This window comes from Garra rufa, chromosome 6 (genome assembly GCF_049309525.1).
Source record: "Garra rufa chromosome 6, GarRuf1.0, whole genome shotgun sequence".
NCBI classification, from domain to species: domain Eukaryota; kingdom Metazoa; phylum Chordata; class Actinopteri; order Cypriniformes; family Cyprinidae; genus Garra; species Garra rufa.
The window spans coordinates 34,449,161-34,469,251 of NC_133366.1; the positions used below are offsets into that span (position 1 = coordinate 34,449,161).

Below are 20,091 nucleotides of genomic sequence, written 5' to 3' on the forward strand. Positions count from 1 at the left end.
AAGTCCCACCTGGGTTGTTTTTGCTGGGTTCAATTTGAGTTTGCAAGAAATGGAAACTCTACAGATCATTGTAATTTAACAAACTATTATCAGACTGTGGACATGCTGTCTTAGGCCATGTTTGTCGAAGGCCCAGTGGCCTAATGGATAAGGTATCAGCCTCCGGAGCTGGGTATTGTGGGTTCGAGTCCCATCTGGGTCATCTTTGCTGGGCTTCATTTTTTTTTCCAAAAAATGGACGCACTACACACCATGACAGTTTAATCAAATGTTGCCAGACTGTATACATGCAGACTTAGGCCGAGCTTGTCAGTGGAAGGCCCAGTGGCCTAATGGATAAGGTATCAGCCTCTGGAGCTGGGGATTGTGGGTTCGAGTCCCACCTGGGTCATCTTTGCTGGGCTTCATTTAAGTTGGCAAAAAATTAACGCACTACAGACCATTCCAGTTTAATCAAATGTTGCCAGACTGTGGACATGCATACTTAGGCCAAGTTTGTTAAAGAGTGCCCTAATGGATAAGGTATCAGCCTGCGGAGCTGGCGATTGTGGGTTCTAGTCCCACCTGGGTCATCTTTGCTGGGTTTCATTTAAGTTGGCAATAAATGGAAACTCTACAGATCATTGTAATTTAACCAAATATTATCAGACTGTGGAGATGCAGTCTTAGGCCAAGCTTGTCAATGCAAGTCCCAGTGCCCTAATGGATAAGGTATCAGCGTCCGGAGCTGGGGATTGTCGGTTCAAGTCCCACCTGGGTTGTTTTTGCTGGGTTCAATTTGAGTTTGCAAGAAATGGAAACTCTACAGATCATTGTAATTTAACAAACTATTATCAGACTGTGGACATGCTGTCTTAGGCCATGTTTGTCGAAGGCCCAGTGGCCTAATGGATAAGGTATCAGCCTCCGGAGCTGGGGATTGTGGGTTCGAGTCCCACCTGGGTCATCTTTGCTGGGCTTCATTTAAGTTGGCAAAAAATTAACGCACTACAGACCATTCCAGTTTAATCAAATGTTGCCAGACTGTGGACATGCATACTTAGGCCAAGTTTGTTAAAGAGTGCCCTAATGGATAAGGTATCAGCCTGCGGAGCTGGCGATTGTGGGTTCTAGTCCCACCTGGGTCATCTTTGCTGGGTTTCATTTAAGTTGGCAATAAATGGATACTCTACAGATCATTGTAATTTAACCAAATATTATCAGACTGTGGAGATGCAGTCTTAGGCCAAGCTTGTCAATGCACGTCCCAGTGCCCTAATGGATAAGGTATCAGAGTCCGGAGCTGGGGATTGTCGGTTCAAGTCCCACCTGGGTTGTTTTTGCTGGGTTCAATTTGAGTTTGCAAGAAATGGAAACTCTACAGATCATTGTAATTTAACAAACTATTATCAGACTGTGGACATGCTGTCTTAGGCCATGTTTGTCGAAGGCCCAGTGGCCTAATGGATAAGGTATCAGCCTCTGGAGCTGGGGATTGTGGGTTCGAGTCCCACCTGGGTCATCTTTGCTGGGTTTCATTTAAGTTGGCAAAAAATTGACGCACTACAGACCATGCCAGACTTAGGCCAAGTTTGTTAAAGATTGCCCTAATGGATAAGGTATCAGCCTGCGGAGCTGGCGATTGTGGGTTCGAGTCCCACCTGTGTTGTCTTTGCTGGGTTTCATTTAATTTGGCAAAAAATGGACGCACTACAGACCATGATAATTTAATAAAAAGTTACAAAACTGTATATATTCAGACTTAGGCCAAGCTTGTCAGTGGAAGGCCCAGTTGCCTTATGGATAAGGTATCAGCCTCCGGAGCTGGCGATTGTGGTTTCGAGTTCCACCTGTGTCGACTTTGCTTGGTTTCATTTAAGTTGGCAAAAAATGGAAACTCTACAGATCATTGTAATCTCACAAAATATTATCAGACTGTGGACATGCTGTCTTAGGCCATGTTTGTCAAAGACCCGGTGGCCTAATGGATAAGGTATTAGCCTCCGGAGCTGGGTATTGTGGGTTCGAGTCCCACCTGGGTCATCTTTGCTGGGCTTCATTTTTTTTTCCAAAAAATGGACGCACTACACACCATGACAGTTTAATCAAATGTTGCCAGACTGTATACATGCAGACTTAGGCCGAGCTTGTCAGTGGAAGGCCCAGTGGCCTAATGGATAAGGTATCAGCCTCCGGAGCTGGGGATTGTGGGTTCGAGTCCCACCTGGGTCATCTTTGCTGGGCTTCATTTAAGTTGGCAAAAAATTAACGCACTACAGACCATTCCAGTTTAATCAAATGTTGCCAGACTGTGGACATGCATACTTAGGCCAAGTTTGTTAAAGAGTGCCCTAATGGATAAGGTATCAGCCTGCGGAGCTGGCGATTGTGGGTTCTAGTCCCACCTGGGTCATCTTTGCTGGGTTTCATTTAAGTTGGCAATAAATGGAAACTCTACAGATCATTGTAATTTAACCAAATATTATCAGACTGTGGAGATGCAGTCTTAGGCCAAGCTTGTCAATGCAAGTCCCAGTGCCCTAATGGATAAGGTATCAGCGTCCGGAGCTGGGGATTGTCGGTTCAAGTCCCACCTGGGTTGTTTTTGCTGGGTTCAATTTGAGTTTGCAAGAAATGGAAACTCTACAGATCATTGTAATTTAACAAACTATTATCAGACTGTGGACATGCTGTCTTAGGCCATGTTTGTCGAAGGCCCAGTGGCCTAATGGATAAGGTATCAGCCTCCGGAGCTGGGGATTGTGGGTTCGAGTCCCACCTGGGTCATCTTTGCTGGGCTTCATTTAAGTTGGCAAAAAATTAACGCACTACAGACCATTCCAGTTTAATCAAATGTTGCCAGACTGTGGACATGCATACTTAGGCCAAGTTTGTTAAAGAGTGCCCTAATGGATAAGGTATCAGCCTGCGGAGCTGGCGATTGTGGGTTCTAGTCCCACCTGGGTCATCTTTGCTGGGTTTCATTTAAGTTGGCAATAAATGGAAACTCTACAGATCATTGTAATTTAACCAAATATTATCAGACTGTGGAGATGCAGTCTTAGGCCAAGCTTGTCAATGCAAGTCCCAGTGCCCTAATGGATAAGGTATCAGCGTCCGGAGCTGGGGATTGTCGGTTCAAGTCCCACCTGGGTTGTTTTTGCTGGGTTCAATTTGAGTTTGCAAGAAATGGAAACTCTACAGATCATTGTAATTTAACAAACTATTATCAGACTGTGGACATGCTGTCTTAGGCCATGTTTGTCGAAGGCCCAGTGGCCTAATGGATAAGGTATCAGCCTCTGGAGCTTGGGATTGTGGGTTTGAGTCCCACCTGGGTCATCTTTGCTGGGCTTCATTTTTTTTTCCAAAAAATGGACGCACTACACACCATGACAGTTTAATCAAATGTTGCCAGACTGTATACATGCAGACTTAGGCCGAGCTTGTCAGTGGAAGGCCCAGTGGCCTAATGGATAAGGTATCAGCCTCTGGAGCTGAGGATTGTGGGTTCGAGTCCCACCTGGGTCATCTTTGCTGGGCTTCATTTAAGTTGGCAAAAAATTAACGCACTACAGACCATTCCAGTTTAATCAAATGTTGCCAGACTGTGGACATGCATACTTAGGCCAAGTTTGTTAAAGAGTGCCCTAATGGATAAGGTATCAGCCTGCGGAGCTGGCGATTGTGGGTTCTAGTCCCACCTGGGTCATCTTTGCTGGGTTTCATTTAAGTTGGCAATAAATGGAAACTCTACAGATCATTGTAATTTAACCAAATATTATCAGACTGTGGAGATGCAGTCTTAGGCCAAGCTTGTCAATGCAAGTCCCAGTGCCCTAATGGATAAGGTATCAGCGTCCGGAGCTGGGGATTGTCGGTTCAAGTCCCACCTGGGTTGTTTTTGCTGGGTTCAATTTGAGTTTGCAAGAAATGGAAACTCTACAGATCATTGTAATTTAACAAACTATTATCAGACTGTGGACATGCTGTCTTAGGCCATGTTTGTCGAAGGCCCAGTGGCCTAATGGATAAGGTATCAGCCTCCGGAGCTGGGGATTGTGGGTTCGAGTCCCACCTGGGTCATCTTTGCTGGGCTTCATTTAAGTTGGCAAAAAATTAACGCACTACAGACCATTCCAGTTTAATCAAATGTTGCCAGACTGTGGACATGCATACTTAGGCCAAGTTTGTTAAAGAGTGCCCTAATGGATAAGGTATCAGCCTGCGGAGCTGGCGATTGTGGGTTCTAGTCCCACCTGGGTCATCTTTGCTGGGTTTCATTTAAGTTGGCAATAAATGGATACTCTACAGATCATTGTAATTTAACCAAATATTATCAGACTGTGGAGATGCAGTCTTAGGCCAAGCTTGTCAATGCACGTCCCAGTGCCCTAATGGATAAGGTATCAGTGTCCGGAGCTGGGGATTGTCGGTTCAAGTCCCACCTGGGTTGTTTTTGCTGGGTTCAATTTGAGTTTGCAAGAAATGGAAACTCTACAGATCATTGTAATTTAACAAACTATTATCAGACTGTGGACATGCTGTCTTAGGCCATGTTTGTCGAAGGCACAGTGGCCTAATGGATAAGGTATCAGCCTCTGGAGCTGGGGATTGTGGGTTCGAGTCCCACCTGGGTCATCTTTGCTGGGCTTCATTTAAGTTGGCAAAAAATGGACGCACTACAGACCATGACAGTTTAATCAAATGTTGCCAGACTGTATACATGCAGACTTAGGCCGAGCTTGTCAGAGGAAGGCCCAGTGGCCTAATGGATAAAGAATCAGCCTCCTGAGCTGGGTATGATGGGTTCGAGTCCCACCTGGGTCATCTTCGCTGGGCTTTATTTAAGTTGACAAAAAATTAACGCACTACAGACCATGCCAGTTTAATCAAATGTTGCCAGACTGTGGACATGCATACTTAGGCCAAGTTTGTTAAAGAGTGCCCTAATGGATAAGGTATCAGCCTGCGGAGCTGGCGATTGTGGGTTCGAGTTCCACCTGGGTCGACTTTGCTTGGTTTCATTTAAGTTGGCAAAAAATGGACACACTACAGATCATGGTAATTTAATCAAATGTTGCCAGACTGTGGATATTCAGACTTAGGCCAAGCTTGTCAGTGGAAGGCCCAGTGGCCTACTGGATGGAGTATCACCCTCCGGAGCTAGGGCTTGTGGGTTCTAGTCCCACCTGGGTCATCTTTGCTGGGTTTCATTTAAGTTGGCAATAAATGGAAACTCTACAGATCATTGTAATTTAACCAAATATTATCAGACTGTGGAGATGCAGTCTTAGGCCAAGTTTTTCAATGCAAATCCCAGTGCCCTAATGGATAAGGTATCAGCGTCCGGAGCTGGGCATTGTCGGTTCAAGTCCCACCTGGGTCATCTTTGCTGGGTTTCATTTAAGTTGGCAAAAAATGGACGCACTACAGACCATGACAGTTTAATCAAATGTTGCCAGACTGTATACATGCAGACTTAGGCCGAGCTTGTCAGTGGAAGGCCCAGTGGCCTAATGGATAAGGTATCAGCCTCCGGAGCTGGGGATTGTGGGTTCGAATCCCACCTGGGTCGTTTTTGCTGGGTTCGATTTGAGTTTGCAAGAAATGGAAACTCTACAGATCATTGTAATTTAACAAAATATTATCAGACTGTGGACATGCTGTCTTAGGCCATGTTTGTCGAAGGCCCAGTGGCCTAATGGATAAGGTATCAGCCTCCGGAGCTGGGGATTGTGGGTTCGAGTCCCACCTGGGTCATCTTTGCTGGGCTTCATTTAAGTTGGCAAAAAATGGACGCACTACAGACCATGACTGTTTAAGCAAATGTTGCCAGACTGTATACATGCAGACTTAGGCCGAGCTTGTCAGTGGAAGGCCCAGTGGCCTAATGGATAAGGTATCAGCCTGCGGAGCTGGCGATTGTGGGTTCGAGTCCCACCTGGGTTGTCTTTGCTGGGTTTCATTTAATTTGGCAAAAAATGGACGCACTATAGACCATGATAATTTACTCAAATGTTGCCAAACTGTGGATATTCAGACTTATGCCAAGCTTTTCAGTGGAAGGCCCAGTGGCCTAATGGATAAGGTATCAGCCTTAAATCAATTTAAGTTGGCAAAAAATTAACGCACTACAGACCATGCCAGTTTAATCAAATGGTGCCAGACTGTATACATGCAGACTTAGGCCGAGCTTGTTAAAGAGTACCCTAATGGATAAGGTATCAGCCTCTGGAGTTGGCGATTGTGGGTTCGAGTCCCACCTGGGCCATCTTTGCTGCGTTTCATTTAAGTTGGCAAAAAATTAACGCACTACAGACCATGCCAGTTTAATCAAATGTTGCCAGACTGTGGACATGCATACTTAGGCCAAGTTTGATAAAGAGTGCCCTAATGGATAAGGTATCAGCCTGCGGAGCTGGCGATTGTGGGTTCGATTTCCACCTGGGTCGACTTTGCTTGGTTTCATTTAAGTTGGCAAAAAATGGACACACTACAGATCATGGTAATTTAATCAAATGTTGCCAGACTGTGGACATGCATACTTAGGCCAAGTTTGTTAAAGAGTGCCCTAATGGATAAGGTATCAGCCTGCGGAGCTGGCGATTGTGGGTTCGAGTTCCACCTGGGTCGACTTTGCTTGGTTTCATTTAAGTTGGCAAAAAATGGACACACTACAGATCATGGTAATTTAATCAAATGTTGCCAGACTGTGGACATGCAGACTTAGGCCAAGTTTGTAAACGGAAGGCCCAGTGGCCTAATGGATGGAGTATCACCCTCCGGAGCTAGGGCTTGTGGGTTCTAGTCCCACCTGGGTCATCTTTGCTGGGTTTCATTTAAGTTGGCAATAAATGGAAACTCTACAGATCATTGTAATTTAACCAAATATTATCAGACTGTGGAGATGCAGTCTTAGGCCAAGTTTGTCAATGCAAGTCCCAGTGCCCTAATGGATAAGGTATCAGCGTCCGGAGCTGGGGATTGTCGGTTCAAGTCCCACCTGGGTCATCTTTGCTGGGTTTCATTTAAGTTGGCAAAAAATGGACACACTACAGACCATGACAGTTTAATCAAATGTTGCCAGACTGTATACATGCAGACTTAGGCCGAGCTTGTCAGTGGAAGGCCCAGTGGCCTAATGGATAAGGTATCAGCCTCCGGAGCTGGGGATTGTGGGTTCGAGTCCCACCTGGGTCATCTTTGCTGGGTTTCATTTAAGTTGGCAATAAATGGAAACTCTACAGATCATTGTAATTTAACCAAATATTATCAGACTGTGGAGATGCAGTCTTTGGCCAAGTTTGTCAATGCAAGTCCCAGTGCCCTAATGGATAAAGTATCAGCGTCCGGAGCTGGGGATTGTCGGTTCAAGTCCCACCTGGGTCATCTTTGCTGGGTTTCATTTAAGTTGGCAAAAAATGGACACACTACAGACCATGACAGTTTAATCAAATGTTGCCAGACTGTATACATGCAGACTTAGGCCGAGCATGTCAGTGGAAGGCCCAGTGGCCTAATGGATAAGGTGTCAGCCTCCGGAGCTGGGGATTGTGGGTTCGAGTCCCACCTGGGTCGTTTTTGCTGGGTTCGATTTGAGTTTGCAAGAAATGGAAACTCTACAGATCATTGTAATTTAACAAAATATTATCAGACTGTGGACATGCTGTCTTAGGCCATGTTTGTCGAAGGCCCAGTGGCCTAATGGATAAGGTATCAGCCTCCGGAGCTGGGGATTGTGGGTTTGAGTCCCACCTGGGTCATCTTTGTTTGGCTTCATTTAAGTTGGCAAAAAATGGACGCACTACAGACCATGACAGTTTAATCAAATGTTGCCAGACTGTATACATGCAGACTTAGGCCGAGCTTGTCAGTGGAAGGCCCAGTGGCCTAATGGATAAGGTATCAGCCTCCGGAGCTGGGGATTGTGGGTTCGAGTCCCACCTGGGTCATCTTTCCTGGGCTTCATTTAAGTTGGCAAAAAATTAACGCACTACAGACCATGCCAGTTTAATCAAATGTTGCCAGACTGTGGACATGCATACTTAGGCAAAGTTTGTTAAAGCGTGCCCTAATGGATAAGGTATCAGCCTGCGGAGCTGGCGATTGTGGGTTCGAGTTCCACTTGGGTCGACTTTGCTTGGTTTCATTTAAGTTGGCAAAAAATGGACACACTACAGATCATGGTAATTTAATCAAATGTTGCCAGACTGTGGACATGCAGACTTAGGCCAAGTTTGTAAACGGAAGGCCCAGTGGCCTAATGGATGGAGTATCACCCTCCGGAGCTAGGGCTTGTGGGTTCTAGTCCCACCTGGGTTATCTTTGCTGGGTTTCATTTAAGTTGGCAATAAATGGGAACGCTACAGATCATTGTAATTTAACCAAATATTATCAGACTGTGGAGATGCAGTCTTAGGCCAAGTTTGTCAATGCAAGTCCCAGTGCCCTAATGGATAAGGTATCAGCGTCCGGAGCTGGGGATTGTCGGTTCAAGTCCCACCTGGGTCATCTTTGCTGGGTTTCATTTAAGTTGGCAAAAAATGGACGCACTACAGACCATGACAGTTTAATCAAATGTTGCCAGACTGTATACATGCAGACTTAGGCCGAGCTTGTCAGTGGAAGGCCCAGTGGCCTAATGGATAAGGTATCAGCCTCCGGAGCTGGGGATTGTGGGTTCGAGTCCCACCTGGGTCGACTTTGCTTGGTTTCATTTAAGTTGGCAAAAAATGGACACACTACAGATCATGGTAATTTAATCAAATGTTGCCAGACTGTGGACATGCAGACTTAGGCCAAGTTTGTAAACGGAAGGCCCAGTGGCCTAATGGATGGAGTATCACCCTCCGGAGCTAGGGCTTGTGGGTTCTAGTCCCACCTGGGTTATCTTTGCTGGGTTTCATTTAAGTTGGCAATAAATGGGAACGCTACAGATCATTGTAATTTAACCAAATATTATCAGACTGTGGAGATGCAGTCTTAGGCCAAGTTTGTCAATGCAAGTCCCAGTGCCCTAATGGATAAAGTATCAGCGTCCGGAGCTGGGGATTGTCGGTTCAAGTCCCACCTGGGTCATCTTTGCTGGGTTTCATTTAAGTTGGCAAAAAATGGACACACTACAGACCATGACAGTTTAATCAAATGTTGCCAGACTGTATACATGCAGACTTAGGCCGAGCATGTCAGTGAAAGGCCCAGTGGCCTAATGGATAAGGTGTCAGCCTCCGGAGCTGGGGATTGTGGGTTCGAGTCCCACCTGGGTCGTTTTTGCTGGGTTCGATTTGAGTTTGCAAGAAATGGAAACTCTACAGATCATTGTAATTTAACAAAATATTATCAGACTGTGGACATGCTGTCTTAGGCCATGTTTGTCGAAGGCCCAGTGGCCTAATGGATAAGGTATCAGCCTCCGGAGCTGGGGATTGTGGGTTTGAGTCCCACCTGGGTCATCTTTGTTGGGCTTCATTTAAGTTGGCAAAAAATGGACGCACTACAGACCATGACAGTTTAATCAAATGTTGCCAGACTGTATACATGCAGACTTAGGCCGAGCTTGTCAGTGGAAGGCCCAGTGGCCTAATGGATAAGGTATCAGCCTCCGGAGCTGGGGATTGTGGGTTCGAGTCCCACCTGGGTCATCTTTCCTGGGCTTCATTTAAGTTGGCAAAAAATTAACGCACTACAGACCATGCCAGTTTAATCAAATGTTGCCAGACTGTGGACATGCATACTTAGGCAAAGTTTGTTAAAGCGTGCCCTAATGGATAAGGTATCAGCCTGCGGAGCTGGCGATTGTGGGTTCGAGTTCCACTTGGGTCGACTTTGCTTGGTTTCATTTAAGTTGGCAAAAAATGGACACACTACAGATCATGGTAATTTAATCAAATGTTGCCAGACTGTGGACATGCAGACTTAGGCCAAGTTTGTAAACGGAAGGCCCAGTGGCCTAATGGATGGAGTATCACCCTCCGGAGCTAGGGCTTGTGGGTTCTAGTCCCACCTGGGTTATCTTTGCTGGGTTTCATTTAAGTTGGCAATAAATGGGAACGCTACAGATCATTGTAATTTAACCAAATATCATCAGACTGTGGAGATGCAGTCTTAGGCCAAGTTTGTCAATGCAAGTCCCAGTGCCCTAATGGATAAGGTATCAGCGTCCGGAGCTGGGGATTGTCGGTTCAAGTCCCACCTGGGTCATCTTTGCTGGGTTTCATTTAAGTTGGCAAAAAATGGACGCACTACAGACCATGACAGTTTAATCAAATGTTGCCAGACTGTATACATGCAGACTTAGGCCGAGCTTGTCAGTGGAAGGCCCAGTGGCCTAATGGATAAGGTATCAGCCTCCGGAGCTGGGGATTGTGGGTTCGAGTCCCACCTGGGTCGACTTTGCTTGGTTTCATTTAAGTTGGCAAAAAATGGACACACTACAGATCATGGTAATTTAATCAAATGTTGCCAGACTGTGGACATGCAGACTTAGGCCAAGTTTGTAAACGGAAGGCCCAGTGGCCTAATGGATGGAGTATCACCCTCCGGAGCTAGGGCTTGTGGGTTCTAGTCCCACCTGGGTTATCTTTGCTGGGTTTCATTTAAGTTGGCAATAAATGGGAACGCTACAGATCATTGTAATTTAACCAAATATTATCAGACTGTGGAGATGCAGTCTTAGGCCAAGTTTGTCAATGCAAGTCCCAGTGCCCTAATGGATAAGGTATCAGCGTCCGGAGCTGGGTATTGTCGGTTCAAGTCCCACCTGGGTCATCTTTGCTGGGTTTCATTTAAGTTGGCAAAAAATGGACGCACTACAGACCATGACAGTTTAATCAAATGTTGCCAGACTGTATACATGCAGACTTAGGCCGAGCTTGTCAGTGGAAGGCCCAGTGGCCTAATGGATAAGGTATCAGCCTCCGGAGCTGGGGGTTGTGGGTTCGAGTCCCACCTGGGTCGTTTTTGCTGGGTTCGATTTGAGTTTGCAAGAAATGGAAACTCTACAGATCATTGTAATTTAACAAAATATTATCAGACTGTGGACATGCTGTCTTAGGCCATGTTTGTCGAAGGCCCAGTGGCCTAATGGATAAGGTATCAGCCTCCGGAGCTGGGGATTGTGGGTTCGAGTCCCACCTGGGTCATCTTTGCTGGGTTTCATTTAATTTAGCAAAAAATGGACGCACTACAGACCATGATAATTTACTCAAATGTTGCCAAACTGTGGATATTCAGACTTATGCCAAGCTTTTTAGTGGAAGGCCCAGTGGTCTAATGGATAAGGTATCAGCCTCCGGAGCTGGCGATTGTGGGTTTGAGTTCCACCTGGGTCGACTTTGCTTGTTTTCATTTAAGTTGGCAAAAAATGGACGCACTACAGACCATGATAATTTAATAAAAAGTTGCCAAACTGTATATATTCAGACTTAGGCCAAGCTTATCAGTGGAAGGCCCAGTGGCATAATGGATAAGGTATCAGCCTCCGAAGCTGGGGATTGTGGGTTCAAGTCCCACCTGGGTCACATTTGCTGGGTTTCATTTAAGTTGGCAATAAATGGAAACTCTACAGATCATTGTAATTTAACCAAATATTATCAGACTGTGGAGATGCAGTCTTAGGCCAAGTTTGTCAATGCAAGTCCCAGTGCCCTAATGGATAAGGTATCAGCGTCCGGAGCTGGGGATTGTCGGTTCAAGTCCCACCTGGGTCATCTTTGCTGGGTTTCATTTACGTTGGCAAAAAATGGACGCACTACAGACCATGACAGTTTAATCAAATGTTGCCAGACTGTATACATGCAGACTTAGGCCAAGCTTGTCAGTGGAAGGCCCAGTGGCCTAATGGATAAGGTATCAGCCTCCGCAGCTGGGGATTGTGGGTTCGAGTCCCACCTGGGTTGTTTTTGCTGGGTTCGATTTGAGTTTGCAAGAAATGGAAACTCTACAGATCATTGTAATTTAACAAAATATTATCAGACTGTGGACATGCTGTCTTAGGCCATGTTAGTCGAAGGCCCAGTGGCCTAATGGATAAGGTATCAGCCTCCGGAGCTGGGGATTGTGGGTTCATTTAAGTTGGCAAAAAATTAACGCACTACAGACCATGCCAGTTTAATCAAATGTTGCCAGACTGTGGACATGCATACTTAGGCCAAGTTTGTTAAAGCGTGCCCTAATGGATAAGGTATCAGCCTCCGGAGCTGGCGATTGTGGGTTTGAGTTCCACCTGGGTCGACTTTGCTTGTTTTCATTTAAGTTGGCAAAAAATGGACGCACTACAGACCATGATAATTTAATAAAAAGTTGCCAAACTGTATATATTCAGACTTAGGCCAAGCTTGTCAGTGGAAGGCCCAGTGGCCTAATGGATAAGGTATCAGCCTCCGGAGCTGGGGATTGTGGGTTCAAGTCCCACCTGGGTCACATTTGCTGGGTTTCATTTAAGTTGGCAAAAAATGGACGCACTGCTCACCATGACAGTTTAATCAAATGTTGCCAGACAGTATACATGCAGACTTAGGCCAAGTTTGTTAAAGAGTACCCTAATGGATAAGGTATCAGCCTGCGGAGCTGGCGATTGTGGGTTCGAGTCCCACCTGGGTTGTCTTTGCTGGGTTTCATTTAAGTTGGCAAAAAATGGACGCACTACAGACCTTGACAGTTTAATCAAATGTTGCCAGACTGTATACATGCAGACTTAGGCCGAGCTTGTCAGTGGAAGGCCCAGTGGCCTAATGGATAAGGTATCAGCCTCCGGAGCTGGGGATTGTGGGTTTGAGTCCCACCTTGGGTCATCTTTGCTGGGTTTCATTTAAGTTGGCAAAAAATTAACGCACTACAGACCATGCCAGTTTAATCAAATGTTGCCAGACTGTGGACATGCATACTTAGGCAGGTTTGTTAAAGAGTGCCCTAATGGATAAGGTATCAGCCTGCGGAGCTGGCGATTGTGGGTTTGAGTCCCACCTGGGTTGTCTTTGCTGGGTTTCATTTAAGTTGGCAAAAAATGGACGCACTACAGACCATGATAATTTACTCAAATGTTGCCAAACTGTGGATATTCAGACTTAGGCCAAGCTTGTCAGTAGAAGGGCAAGTGGCCTAATGGATAAGGTGTCAGCCTCCGGAGCTGGGGATTGTGGGTTCGAGTCCCACCTGGGTCATCTTTGCTGGGTTTCATTTAAGTTGGCAAAAAATGGACGCACTACAGACCATGCCAGTTTAATCAAATGTTGCCAGACTGTATACATGCAGACTTAGGCCAAGTTTGTTAAAGAGTGCCCTAATGGATAAGGTATCAGCCTCCGGAGCTGGGGATTGTAGGTTCGAGTCCCACCTGGGTTGTCTTTGATGTGTTTCATTTAATTTGGCAAGAAATAGAAACACTACAGATCATTGTAATTTAACCAAATATTATCAGACTGTGGAGATGCAGTCTTAGGCCAAGTTTGTCAGTGCAAGGCCCAGTGCCCTAATGGATAAGATATCAGCGTCCGGAGCTGGGGATTTTGGCTTCGAGTCTCACCTGGGTCGTCTTTGCTGGGTTTAACTTAAGTTGGCAAGAAATGGAAACTCTACAGACCATGATAATTAAATCAAATGTTGCCAGACTGTGGACATGTAGACTTAGGCCAAGCTTGTCAAAGGATGGCCCAGTGGCCTAATGGATAAGGTGTCAACCTCAAGAGCTGGGGATTATGGGTTTGAGTTCCACCTGGATTGTCTTTGTTGGGTTTCATTTAATTTGGCAAGAAATGGAAACACCACAGATCATTGTAATTTAACCAAATATTTTCATACTGTGGAGATGCAGTGTTAGGCCATACTTGTCAATTTAAGACCCAGTGGCCTAATGGATAAGGTATTAGCCTCCTGTAGTGGAGGATTTTGGGGTCGAGTCCCACCTAGGACGTCTTTTCTGGGTTTCATTTAATTTGGCAAGAAATGGAATCTCTACTGATCATTGTAATTTAACCAAATGTTGTCAGACTGTGGACATGCCGTCTTAGGCCGTGTTTGTTAGGAGAAGGGCCAGTGGCCTAATGGTTAAGGTATCAGGCTCCTGAGCTGGGGATTGTGGGTTTGAGTCCCACCAGGGTCATCTTTGCTGGTTTTCATTTAAGTTGGCAAAAATGGAAACACTACAGATCATTGTAATTTAACCAAATATTATCAGACTGTGGAGATGCAGTCTTAGGCCAAGTTTGTCAATGCACGTCCCAGTGCCCTAATGGATAAGGTATCAGCCTCCGTGGCTGGGGATTATGGGTTCGAGTTCTACCTGGATTGTCTTTGCTGGGTTTCATTTACAGTTTTTTTCAATTGTTTACACACAATTTTGAAAACCGGGTTCTTTTTTTCAAAATATAATCACAATTATCCAAACACCACACTCAATTTGCCAAATTCCTAGATTGTTTGCAAAATGACACACTTCAGTCAAAACATACACATTTCAGTCAAAATATATACACATATTTGTGAAAATGCTATTAGTTTTCATTTAACCAACACAGTCCTCAATGATCAGACACTATTGCAGACAGTTTCACACTGCTGTGATAAATAAAAAACACATTTGTAAAAATAAATAATTTTAGGAAATAGCATTTGCTAGATTTTTGGGCAGACATTGTTATGTAAGGGATCATTTCGGTGACAAAACAAAATAGTGACAAACAACATTCTTCATGATTAGTTTGAGATACAGTTTTTCTCAATTGCTAAAACACTAAACCCTAATGTCTGAACCAAATGCTCAGTTGCCTGAACCCATTGATTGAATCAATCACTCTTTTGGCAAAACCATAAGCACTTTTCACCTGTTTAGACACAACTTGCCAACACATTTTCATTGTGATGCACCCGTGCTGCATAATGCTGAGCACAGGTGACAAAAGTCAAACACAATTAAAGCACAGGTTTCACCACTTGAACACAACAACTCAAAACTGATCACACTTGTGGCTAATGATGTGAGGGAACATATACAGTAAGCCAGTTCAGAGAACACTGGGTTGTGAGGCCTGAGAGGAAGAGTTCGTGTGAGAGGTGGTCGAGGTGGTCAGCGAAGACAAAGAACAGTAATATCTGATGAAATCCAAACATCAGTAGATTCACTGTGTCCACCATAATCCGAAGATTTAGAGAAGAGAACAGGTAATTACCATTTTTTGACATTATAGTCAAATAATTATTTTCTCACATTCACTTGCATTGACGATTTTTCAATCTAGAGGTCCAGTGGGGTTTTATGGATGGGCGGGACTTACCAGCTCTATAGTATGTCATACAGTAATTGCTGTCAACATTTACATACTGTACTATAATGTCAAAAAATGGTAATTACCTGTTCTCTTCTCTAAATCTTCGGATTATGGTGGACACAGTGAATCTACTGATGTTTGGTTGTACCCTTTGTCCAGCCTCCCTCATGCTCATACCATGGACAAGAACATGGTCAATCACAGTCGCTCTGATTTCATCAGATATTACTGTTCTTTGTCTTCGCTGACCACCTCGACCACCTCAACCTCCTCTCACACGAACTCTTCCCATCTATGTTGTTGCCTGGCCAGACAAAATGTGGCCTGTGATGTGGATGAAGTCCTGTGGCCTGACCCAGTACGGAGACATGATGCTGTGGCTGAGTAATGCACTTATTTGTATATTTTTGTACTTTATTTTTACATGGGCTTACTGTTCACAAGTGGCAAACGCATAGGATTTCTGTTTGTTTTTACAAGTGCTACGTGTAAATGCACAAGATTTCTGTTTTGTCTTTTTGTACAAGTGCTAAATGCACAGGTTTTCTTTGTTTTGCAACATGCATTTAGCCTACAGTGAACAATAAACATTTATTTCTCCAGCTTCATGTCCTGAGCATTGTGTTTTCTATTTTTCTACGTAGTGTTTAGCGACTGTTCAGTAGTGTTTTTAATTTTGATTGACTCGGGGCACGATTTGACAACATAGTTCAGTTTTGAGCACAGATTGAACAGTTTTGAGGTGAAAGTTTGGTTTTGCAAGAAGAGTCTGAGATTTTGTGAATGAAGCTTCAAAATTGGGTTTTGTGTTCACAGTTTAGAGAAAAGGAGAGCAGCTTTCAAGAAATGTGTCTTAGCAATTGAGAAAAACTGTAAACAAATAAAATCTGTAGACAAATAAAAATTACTGCATGAAGTACATACAGTTTGACTCTGAAAAAAAAAAGCAACACAACTACTGTAACTATTCCTCCCCTGCTGAAAAAAACAGCATATGCTGGTTAGGTATGTTTTGGTGCTGGGATGCTGGTTTTAGCTGGTTTATGCTGGTCCTTTGCTGGTTCTTTTGCTGGTTAATGCTGGTCCTTTGCTGGTTTATGCTGGTCCTTGACCAGCAACATGACCAGCACAAACCAGCAAAGGACCAGCATAAACCAGCTAAGGACCAGCATAAACCAGCAAAGGACCAGCACAAACCAGCAAAGGACCAGCATAAACCAGCAAAGGACCAGCATAAACCAGCAAAGAACCAGCATAAACCAGCTAAAACCAGCATCCCAGCACCAAAACATACCTAACCAGCATATGCTGGTTTTTTTCAGCAGGGTCATCTCTCCGTCTGGCTGGATCAGGCCATAAGATTTCATCCACATCATTTTTGATGAATACAGGTGAACTCACCTGCTGCCTTTTATAGCACTCCTGAGTGCTGCGTTTTCAAATTAGCACATGTGTGCTTCCACACCTTGTGGATGTGTTTATCCAATTTGTTCATTAGTGTGGTCATTGGCAATCCGGGGCTTTGTAATGACAAGGAAGTAACCTCACAATCCTTATCTGTGTCTAAGGTGTCGAAATGTGTGTAGAGTTTTACAAATCACTGTGTGTAATGTTTTGCAAAAAGAGTGAAGCAGACATTGTGTGTAATGTTGTGCAAATCTGTGGCGGTGTTTTGCTCCTTGGAGTAGAATTTTGCAAATTGTGTGGAAATGTTTATTTTAGAGTGTAAACAATCGTAAAAAACTGTAATTTGGCAAGAAATGGAAACACTACAGATCATTGTAATTTAACCAAATATTATCAGACTGTGGAGATGCTGTGTTAGGCCAAGTCTGTCAATGGAAGGTCCAGTGGCCTAATGGATAAGGTATCAGCCTCCGGAGCTGGGGATTGTGGGTTTGAGTCCCACCTCGCTTGTCTTTGCTGGGTTTCATTTAATTTGGCAAAAAATGGAAACACTATAGATCATGGTAATTTAATCAAATATTGTCAGACCTTGGAGATGTAGTCTTATGGTGCGTTCACACCGGATGCAAATGAAGCGGCAAGCACGAGTGATTTACATGTTAAGTCAATGCAAAGACGCGAATAGCCATCCTGTGGCGCAAAACGTGCGATTAGCGCAAATGAAGTGGCGCGCATTGAACGTTTTAAGCGTTTGCCGCGCCATTTGAGCGAATTGCGCGAAAGTTGAAAAATCTGAACTTTGGCAAAAAATTTGCGCCGCGTTAACCAATCAGGAGCTTGCTCTAGTAGTGACAGAGGCAGAAATCCGAAACAACAATGGAGGACAAAATCACCGTTGCTATCTGTGGTTACTTGGAGCTGTACGATACATCTTTGTACTTTTATAGAAACAGGAATAAAAAGGATCTTGCTAGGAAGAAAGTGAGTGAAGCAGTCGCACAATCTGGTAAGTTTTAAAAAAACGCTCTTTACTCAATTTGACCTACATATACAGGTCCTTTTCAAAAAATTAGCATATTGTGATAAAGTTCATTATTTTCTGTAATGTACTGATAACCATTAGACTTTCATATATTTTAGATTCATTACACACAACTGAAGTAGTTCAAGCCTTTTATTGTTTTAATATTGATGATTTTGGCATACAGCTCATGAAAACTCAAAATTCCTATCTCAAAAAATTAGCATATTTCATCCGACCAATAAAAGAAAAGTGTTTTTAATACAAAAAAAGTTAACCTTCAAATAATTATGTTCAGTTATGCACTCAATACTTCGTCGGGAATCCTTTTGCAGAAATGACTGCTTCAATGCGGCGTGGCATGGAGGCAATCAGCCTGTGGCACTGCTGAGGTGTTATGGAGGCCCAGGATGCTTCGATAGCGGCCTTAAGCTCATCCAGAGTGTTGGGTCTTGCGTCTCTCAACTTTCTCTTCACAATATCCCACAGATTTTCTATGAGGTTCAGGTCAGGAGAGTTGGCAGGCCAATTGAGCACAGTAATACCATGGTCAGTAAACCATTTACCAGTGGTTTTGGCACTGTGAGCAGGTGCCAGGTCGTGCTGAAAAATGATGCTGAAAAGCATGAAGTTCTCCAAAATCTCCTGATAGCTAGCTGCATTGACCCTGCCCTTGATAAAACACAGTGGACCAACACCAGCAGCTGACATGGCACCCCAGACCATCACTGACTGTGGGTACTTGACACTGGACTTCAGGCATTTTGGCATTTCCCTCTCCCCAGTCTTCCTCCAGACTCTGGCACCTTGATTTCCGAATGACATGCAAAATTTGCTTTCATCCGAAAAAAGTACTTTGGACCACTGCTTCTGCCGCTGTTTCTGGTTCAAAAGTGTCTTGACCTGGGGAATGCGGCACCTGTAGCCCATTTCCTGCACACGCCTGTACACGGTGGCTCTGGATGTTTCTACTCCAGACTCAGTCCACTGCTTCCGCAGGTCCCCCAAGGTCTGGAGTCGGTCCTTCTCCACAATCTTCCTCAGGGTCCGGTCACCTCTTCTCGTTGTGCAGCGTTTTCTGCCACACTTTTTCCTTCCCACAGACTTCCCACTGAGGTGCCTTGATACAGCACTCTAAGAACAGCCTATTCGTTCAGAAATTTCTTTCTGTGTCTTACCCTTGCTTGAGGGTGTCAATGATGGCCTTCTGGACAGCAGTCAGGTCAGCAGTCTTACTCATGTTTGCGGTTTTGAGTAATGAACCAGACTGGGAGTTTTTAAAAGCCTCAGGAATCTTTTGCAGGTGTTTAGAGTTAATTAGTTGATTCAGATGATTAGGTTAATAGCTCGTTTAGAGAACCTTTTCATGATATGCTAATTTTTTGAGATAGGAATTTTGGGTTTTCATGAGCTGTATGCCAAAATCATCAATATTAAAACAATAAATGGCTTGAACTACTTCAGTTGTGTGTAATGAATCTAAAATATATGAAAGTCTAATGTTTATCAGTACATTACAGAAAATAATGAACTTTATCACAATATGCTAATTTTTTGAAAAGGACCTGTATATACATATTGAGACTACAAGCAAGCTAAAGCTGGCAAATTGAGCTCATTCACCTATTTTACAACTACTTTCCCGCTGACGAGTGGCAGACTCCCCTCCCATGACGCGAATTCGCGTCTGTTGTGAAATAAATTTCATGCGTGAATGACGCAAATTTCACGCACGAATGAAGCGAGGAAACTAAAATGCGTCCAACTACGATTTATTCGCACAAGTCGCATCCGGTGTGAACGCACCTTTAGGCCAAGTGTGTCAACGGAAGGCGAGCCTGCAACCATTAGCCGAAAAAGCATAATTGCTAAAGCGTAACAGCTAAAGCTAACACTCCCTGTCTGGCAGTACATGGGAAAGGAGACCAGAGGCCATTTTTTGAATGGATGTCAATGGAGGTGAGACTGTACTATGCTGAATAAACAGCTTTTTAGAGGACAGCTGATCTGTTAATCTTCAACATGTTTTACACTAAACAATACTTTTGGATTTAACTATTTTTAGAGTTTACCACAAAAAAAGGCTGTTTTGTAAGAGAAGTCACAGATTTTTCATGACAGGTGGGATTACTGTACTTCTCATTCATTCCTATGGTATTCATAAAAGGGGATTGAGTGTCACACAACTCTGATTGAAATTCACACATGAAGGCTGTAATGTGATTGGTTATTAAGGGACATTTATCCAAGTTAGCTGTTACTTACTCCAAAAGTAAGTAATACAGACCCTCTCATCTTCCTACAGTAAGACAGTCTCTGGATCCATGTACTGAACTAAGTGTGTCAGATAAGGGAGACATACAAAATGTGCAGAGCAGTGGGTCCCTAGAACTAGCACTGAAAACCACTGGCCTAATT

The 20,091-nt window shown here is 44.1% G+C and overlaps 29 non-coding genes across 29 annotated transcripts; all 29 read left to right on the forward strand.

The window, feature by feature from the left end:
- Positions 1–129: 129 nt before the first annotated feature.
- trnar-ccg (transfer RNA arginine (anticodon CCG)) lies at positions 130–202 on the forward strand. Its single transcript has one exon. It is a non-coding gene; the product is annotated as a tRNA-Arg (tRNA).
- A 116-nt stretch (positions 203–318) lies between these two features.
- Positions 319–391, forward strand: trnaq-cug (transfer RNA glutamine (anticodon CUG)). Its single transcript has one exon. It is a non-coding gene; the product is annotated as a tRNA-Gln (tRNA).
- A 482-nt stretch (positions 392–873) lies between these two features.
- trnar-ccg (transfer RNA arginine (anticodon CCG)) lies at positions 874–946 on the forward strand. The gene has a single exon. It is a non-coding gene; the product is annotated as a tRNA-Arg (tRNA).
- Positions 947–1,428: 482 nt separating this feature from the next.
- trnaq-cug (transfer RNA glutamine (anticodon CUG)) lies at positions 1,429–1,501 on the forward strand. The gene has a single exon. It is a non-coding gene; the product is annotated as a tRNA-Gln (tRNA).
- A 448-nt stretch (positions 1,502–1,949) lies between these two features.
- On the forward strand, positions 1,950–2,022 carry trnar-ccg (transfer RNA arginine (anticodon CCG)). The gene has a single exon. It is a non-coding gene; the product is annotated as a tRNA-Arg (tRNA).
- A 116-nt stretch (positions 2,023–2,138) lies between these two features.
- trnar-ccg (transfer RNA arginine (anticodon CCG)) lies at positions 2,139–2,211 on the forward strand. The gene has a single exon. It is a non-coding gene; the product is annotated as a tRNA-Arg (tRNA).
- Positions 2,212–2,693: 482 nt separating this feature from the next.
- Positions 2,694–2,766, forward strand: trnar-ccg (transfer RNA arginine (anticodon CCG)). Its single transcript has one exon. It is a non-coding gene; the product is annotated as a tRNA-Arg (tRNA).
- A 482-nt stretch (positions 2,767–3,248) lies between these two features.
- On the forward strand, positions 3,249–3,321 carry trnaq-cug (transfer RNA glutamine (anticodon CUG)). Its single transcript has one exon. It is a non-coding gene; the product is annotated as a tRNA-Gln (tRNA).
- Positions 3,322–3,437: 116 nt separating this feature from the next.
- trnaq-cug (transfer RNA glutamine (anticodon CUG)) lies at positions 3,438–3,510 on the forward strand. Its single transcript has one exon. It is a non-coding gene; the product is annotated as a tRNA-Gln (tRNA).
- A 482-nt stretch (positions 3,511–3,992) lies between these two features.
- Positions 3,993–4,065, forward strand: trnar-ccg (transfer RNA arginine (anticodon CCG)). Its single transcript has one exon. It is a non-coding gene; the product is annotated as a tRNA-Arg (tRNA).
- A 482-nt stretch (positions 4,066–4,547) lies between these two features.
- Positions 4,548–4,620, forward strand: trnaq-cug (transfer RNA glutamine (anticodon CUG)). The gene has a single exon. It is a non-coding gene; the product is annotated as a tRNA-Gln (tRNA).
- An 864-nt stretch (positions 4,621–5,484) lies between these two features.
- Positions 5,485–5,557, forward strand: trnar-ccg (transfer RNA arginine (anticodon CCG)). The gene has a single exon. It is a non-coding gene; the product is annotated as a tRNA-Arg (tRNA).
- A 112-nt stretch (positions 5,558–5,669) lies between these two features.
- On the forward strand, positions 5,670–5,742 carry trnar-ccg (transfer RNA arginine (anticodon CCG)). Its single transcript has one exon. It is a non-coding gene; the product is annotated as a tRNA-Arg (tRNA).
- Positions 5,743–5,858: 116 nt separating this feature from the next.
- On the forward strand, positions 5,859–5,931 carry trnar-gcg (transfer RNA arginine (anticodon GCG)). Its single transcript has one exon. It is a non-coding gene; the product is annotated as a tRNA-Arg (tRNA).
- A 1,178-nt stretch (positions 5,932–7,109) lies between these two features.
- Positions 7,110–7,182, forward strand: trnar-ccg (transfer RNA arginine (anticodon CCG)). Its single transcript has one exon. It is a non-coding gene; the product is annotated as a tRNA-Arg (tRNA).
- Positions 7,183–7,487: 305 nt separating this feature from the next.
- On the forward strand, positions 7,488–7,560 carry trnar-ccg (transfer RNA arginine (anticodon CCG)). Its single transcript has one exon. It is a non-coding gene; the product is annotated as a tRNA-Arg (tRNA).
- Positions 7,561–7,672: 112 nt separating this feature from the next.
- trnar-ccg (transfer RNA arginine (anticodon CCG)) lies at positions 7,673–7,745 on the forward strand. Its single transcript has one exon. It is a non-coding gene; the product is annotated as a tRNA-Arg (tRNA).
- Positions 7,746–7,861: 116 nt separating this feature from the next.
- trnar-ccg (transfer RNA arginine (anticodon CCG)) lies at positions 7,862–7,934 on the forward strand. The gene has a single exon. It is a non-coding gene; the product is annotated as a tRNA-Arg (tRNA).
- Positions 7,935–8,609: 675 nt separating this feature from the next.
- Positions 8,610–8,682, forward strand: trnar-ccg (transfer RNA arginine (anticodon CCG)). Its single transcript has one exon. It is a non-coding gene; the product is annotated as a tRNA-Arg (tRNA).
- Positions 8,683–9,176: 494 nt separating this feature from the next.
- trnar-ccg (transfer RNA arginine (anticodon CCG)) lies at positions 9,177–9,249 on the forward strand. The gene has a single exon. It is a non-coding gene; the product is annotated as a tRNA-Arg (tRNA).
- A 112-nt stretch (positions 9,250–9,361) lies between these two features.
- trnar-ccg (transfer RNA arginine (anticodon CCG)) lies at positions 9,362–9,434 on the forward strand. Its single transcript has one exon. It is a non-coding gene; the product is annotated as a tRNA-Arg (tRNA).
- A 116-nt stretch (positions 9,435–9,550) lies between these two features.
- Positions 9,551–9,623, forward strand: trnar-ccg (transfer RNA arginine (anticodon CCG)). The gene has a single exon. It is a non-coding gene; the product is annotated as a tRNA-Arg (tRNA).
- Positions 9,624–10,298: 675 nt separating this feature from the next.
- Positions 10,299–10,371, forward strand: trnar-ccg (transfer RNA arginine (anticodon CCG)). Its single transcript has one exon. It is a non-coding gene; the product is annotated as a tRNA-Arg (tRNA).
- A 494-nt stretch (positions 10,372–10,865) lies between these two features.
- On the forward strand, positions 10,866–10,938 carry trnar-ccg (transfer RNA arginine (anticodon CCG)). Its single transcript has one exon. It is a non-coding gene; the product is annotated as a tRNA-Arg (tRNA).
- A 112-nt stretch (positions 10,939–11,050) lies between these two features.
- trnar-ccg (transfer RNA arginine (anticodon CCG)) lies at positions 11,051–11,123 on the forward strand. Its single transcript has one exon. It is a non-coding gene; the product is annotated as a tRNA-Arg (tRNA).
- Positions 11,124–11,428: 305 nt separating this feature from the next.
- On the forward strand, positions 11,429–11,501 carry trnar-ccg (transfer RNA arginine (anticodon CCG)). The gene has a single exon. It is a non-coding gene; the product is annotated as a tRNA-Arg (tRNA).
- A 305-nt stretch (positions 11,502–11,806) lies between these two features.
- trnar-ccg (transfer RNA arginine (anticodon CCG)) lies at positions 11,807–11,879 on the forward strand. The gene has a single exon. It is a non-coding gene; the product is annotated as a tRNA-Arg (tRNA).
- A 450-nt stretch (positions 11,880–12,329) lies between these two features.
- trnar-ccg (transfer RNA arginine (anticodon CCG)) lies at positions 12,330–12,402 on the forward strand. Its single transcript has one exon. It is a non-coding gene; the product is annotated as a tRNA-Arg (tRNA).
- Positions 12,403–12,699: 297 nt separating this feature from the next.
- trnar-ccg (transfer RNA arginine (anticodon CCG)) lies at positions 12,700–12,773 on the forward strand. The gene has a single exon. It is a non-coding gene; the product is annotated as a tRNA-Arg (tRNA).
- The last annotated feature ends 7,318 nt before the right edge of the window (positions 12,774–20,091 follow it).